The following is a 4,767-nucleotide window of genomic DNA, read 5'->3' on the forward strand; positions in this document are numbered from 1 at the left end:
ATGTTTTTTGTTAACAATTACGGTATTTTTAATTGTTTACTTCTTATGTCTATATTCATTAGCCTAAAATTTCACTTGTGTAACTTTTATTTCTGTACGCCTAATTAGTCGACCAGGCACAATGAAGAGTGCAAGTTGTGTTTAATGTATGTTTTTAATAATTTAAAGTTAATAATAACTTATCGTGTTTGTATATTTACAGTCCTGAAGATGACCTCAGATTGAGGTCGAAATATCGACAATGAAAATATCAATAGAACGAAGTTTTGCGTTTTATTTAGGCCCCCATTATCATTTGCGAGTCGCCTTTTGACCCGTATTACGGTTAGCGAATGTACTAGTTCGCATAAAATATGATGTTGCCAGCGCCAAAAACAGAAAGCGACGAAAGTGAAACGTTAAAAAACAACGAAAATTCAAAGACAAAGTTCAAATTGATTGAATGTAATAAAAGTAAAAGTAATTCGAAATGATGAGCAGTGTGGACTTATTTTTTGAGGACGAGTACGATGTGGAAGAAACCAACTGCAAAGACTGACGCTCAGCATCCGAGATAATTCGAACCCGATGGATCTGCCCAATAGGCTGTAAGTAGAATGCCGTTTGAACATTTATCAAAAATAAACATGTAATTTTGTACTCCAGATTCGTTGCATACTTCAGGATCAATAAGGAAGCTTTTATATTCCTGTTGCAAAAAATGGACGGCTCCCTCTCAATGCACCGGAGCGCAGCAATACCACCAATTTTAAAGCTTGCTTGCGCCCTTCGCTTTTTCGCTGATGGCTCCTATCAAAGGGGCTTTCCGAAATCTCGTATACCTGGAATCATTGGGTGCGTGGAAGGAACGCATATTGGTATTGTTGCACCAAATCGATTAAAACATCAGTATTAAAAGGAAAGGGGTTTACAGTTTGAATGCAATTAAAAAATTTCCAGTTCTTTTTCCTATTTGTATAATGTAAATTGTTCAGGCTTGTGATCACAACATGGTGATACACACGATTCATTTGTTTCGGGAAACAGTGAACTGAAAGAAATCTCGCAAAGGATGTACAGCAATGGAGAACGAAGTTCTATGTATTTAGGTATGTTGTTTAACCATATTACTTCCAATTATTTATTTTGACTTTCTTATAGGGGATTCTGGGTACCCCTTAAGCCCTTATTTAATGACACCATTTCGTAGTGCAATCACTGGAAGCAGAGAGTCAACCTTTAACACCCAGCATGGCAAAGCGAGAAATATTGTGGAGAGAACAATTCGTGTGTTGAAATGTCGTTTTCGATGCCTCCTCAGGGAAGGAAAACTGTATTATTCTCCACACAAAGCCACACAAATAGTCAACGCCTGCTGTGCTCTTCACAATATTTGTTCGCATTTTAATATTGAAACACCAGATGCTGTTGAAAATTACATCGATCCAGTTGTTCAAGTGGAACCGGAAAATACGGACATTCATTCCAATGAAGGGGATCCGCGAAGGTCCGAAATGATGCATTCATTATTTGATTAGTCCTTAATTGTAATTTTTATTTCCTTCTATATTTAAAAGAAAACACTCTTTCCATTTAATTTAAATTCAACTTCGGATATGAAAAAAATATATACATAAAAATATTAATAGGTAAAACGGTCTTATTTTAGCTCATATTTTAGTTTTTTAAGTTCAAGTTCTTTCAATTTTAACTCAAGCTTTTCTTTATGCATATTTGCACGTTCTTGCCGCTCCTTATTCTTTATTTTTTCCTTTTCTTTTAAAATGTTCAACTTTTCTTTATTTATTTCTAAGCTTTTTCTTTTGTACCTCGCTATGTCGTGTAAATCCTGCCCAATACTTTTTGCTCTTTCGATCAATTCTTGCTGACCTTCTACCTGCATTTTTTTTAATTTAATGCGCTCCTCCTCCCTCTCGTTAACAGCAGATGCGGAAAGTGTTCTTTTTAGAAGGCGTAGCTTTTACGCAACGGCTAATGTCCTCCACATTTCCGGTGGTTTCTTCTGTGTCGCTTACAGCAGCTTTAAATGTATCTTCAATTGCTATTTCCGGTATAGGCGCACTTGCTTCCACAGATCTACTGATGCCGCAAAACCACTTGCACTTGGACAAACAGCATATTGAAGACCAAGCAATGGATCACCTGACTTCTCAAAAGATGAAAGACTCAGTTGAGTTAACGGTCCACCGCCAGTAGCGACGCTCTCTCTCTTATTGGCAGCAATATTTTGTTTCAGTTTTAATTTGTAGTCCAGCCATACCTTAAATGGGGAAAAATTACTGTAAATCGAAATCTGCGTTCCATTAGATAGGTACCTTGTTCCAATCTCTGCCATCTCGCTTTGGGGGTCCGAGACAGTTCGAATCACCAGCGAACTTGTCCCACATCTCTGTGTTGGTTTTTTTGTTCAAACCGAAGCTGCCAAGCCCTTTGGCTACTTCTGGGTGCTCCTCCATTAATTCAAAAAGAATATATATAACGCGAAGGGATTTTTTGGGCAGCATAAAAGATCTGTACCGTTCGACGGATTTTCAAAAATGAGATGTAAAATTAAAGCACTTGGTCTGTAGATGTGCAATAAGGTTTTAGTAATTAAATAAGCAATGCCATCAAATCCACACGGTTCGTTCGATTTTCAAAAGTGAGGTGTCAAATCAAAGGGCTCTGACTTTAGGTGTGCAGTAAGGTTTAACTTTTTTGAAAAGAGTTGCCACCTTTTAAAAAATTAAGTTCAAAATAATACGCGGAGGTATTTTTTGTTCCGCATAAAAGATCAGGCCGTTCGTTCGATTTTCAAAAATGGGGTGCCAAATTAAAGCGCTTGGCCTGTAGATGTGCAAACTGGCTTTATTTTTTCGAAAAGAGTTGCCACCTGATAAAAAATTGCATTCAAATAATTTAATAATCAATGCCATCAGATCCATACCGTCGTTCGATTTTCAAAAGTGAGGTGCCAAATCAAAGGTCTCTAGCTGTAGGTGTGCAATATGGATTAACTTTTTCGAAAAGAGCTACCACCTTTTAAAAAATTAAGTTCAAATTATTTAAAAAGCTAAACCAATTATTAAAAAATGGTCGTAAATGGAAATAGTTTTGAAAATCTTGGTTTATTAACTTAACTTTATGAGGGTTGCCGCCTGTTAAAAAATAAAATTCAATTCAATTCAATTAAGGGAATTAGGTAATAGAAATATGTATGAGGCCAGGCGATAAAGTTTAAGTACGTAGTAGTTTGTAAACATTTTGAAGAGGGTTGCCACCTGTTTGCAAAGTGTAATTTATATGAAGCATTAGAATATGGACGTCAAGCGAAGTAATCTTAAGAGATCTTTAGTTTGAACGTTTAGAATATTTTTAAGATGTTTGAAGAGGGCTCCCACCTGTTTAAAAATTAAATTCAAATTTCAAATTATTTCAAATTATTTACATAGTTAAATCAATATTTACCATTTGGGTACCAGTCGCAGTAGTTTTGAAAATACTTTATTTCTTAACTGCGTATAGGAGAGTTGCCACCTGTTTAAACAATCAAATTCAATTTGAATTAAGGCAATGGGGGAATTAAATAAGGTATCTATATATGTATATAATACGCGAAGGCATTTTTTGTGCAGCATAAAAGATCTGCACCGTTCGCTCGATTCTCAAAACTGGGGTGCCAAATTAAAGCGCTTGGCCTGTATATGTGCAAACTGGTTTTATTTTTTCGAAAGGATTGCCACCTGTTAACTAATTAAACTCAAGTTAATTAATAATCAATGCCCTCAGATCCGCACCGTCCGTTCGATTTTCAAAAGTGAGGTACCAAATTAAAAGGCTTAGGGTGTGGATGTTCCAGAAGGTTTTACTTTTCGAAAAAAGTTTGCACCAGTTTCCAGTTAAGCTCAAATTAATTAAAAAGTTAAATCAATTATTAAATATGGGTACCAATCGAAATGGTTTTGAAAGGCTTTATAACTTAACTACGTGTAGGAGGGTTGCCACATGTTTAAAGAAAAGTAATTAAATTTTAATTAGAGGAATTTGGTAAATGAATAAGGCTATTTGGGTGTCATACAAAAGAGGGTTAAGAAGGTAGTAGTCTGGAAATATTTTGAATAGGTTGAGAAGTTTAATTGAACTATTTTATACCCAAGTTATATGAAATATTGACAATTTAGAACATTTTTGATATGCTTGAGGGTTGCCCAGCTTAAAGGGCAAAACTAAAATTATTTAATAAAAAAAAATGAATTACTAACCGATGGTAATCAATGGAAATGTGTTTAAAGTCCTTTATTTAAGAACTATATTTAGGAGGGTTGCCACGTGTTTAAAAAATGAATTTCCTCTTAATTCATCAGTTACTTGAAATATTGATAACAATGTCAGGCGAAAAATATTTAAGGAAATTTTATTTCGAAAATAATTTGTAGGAGGGTTGCCGCCTGTTTTGAAAGTGGTATTTTGTTTAATTATACATAAGTTACATGAAATTTTAAAATATGGTTATCAAAAGAACGAGTGTTAAGAAATCTTTGAATTGAACATTTGGTTTTTTTGTTGAAAAAATTAAGCTCAAATTATTTAATAAGTTGAATGGATTGTCAAGATAAGGGTATCCATCGAAATGACTTTGAAAATAGTTGATTTCTAAACTGTATTTACTAGAGTTGTCATGTGCTTAAAAACACTAAATTCAACTTAATTCATCAGTTAATTGAAATATGGATAACAATGCCAGGCGAAAGATTTTAGTTTGAAAATACCTTTAAAGAGGTTACCACC

The 4,767-nt window shown here is 34.6% G+C and overlaps 1 long non-coding RNA gene across 1 annotated transcript; it reads left to right on the top strand.

The window, feature by feature from the left end:
- The first annotated feature begins 208 nt into the window (after nucleotides 1-208).
- On the top strand, nucleotides 209-1,613 carry LOC118745820. Its single transcript, XR_004993715.1, has 3 exons — nucleotides 209-587; nucleotides 646-1,088; nucleotides 1,141-1,613. It is a non-coding gene; the product is annotated as an uncharacterized LOC118745820 (long non-coding RNA).
- The last annotated feature ends 3,154 nt before the right edge of the window (nucleotides 1,614-4,767 follow it).

This window comes from Rhagoletis pomonella, unplaced genomic scaffold (assembly GCF_013731165.1).
Source record: "Rhagoletis pomonella isolate Grant_MI unplaced genomic scaffold, Rhpom_1.0 Rhpom_scaffold_00009, whole genome shotgun sequence".
Taxonomy (NCBI): Eukaryota; Metazoa; Arthropoda; class Insecta; order Diptera; family Tephritidae; genus Rhagoletis; species Rhagoletis pomonella.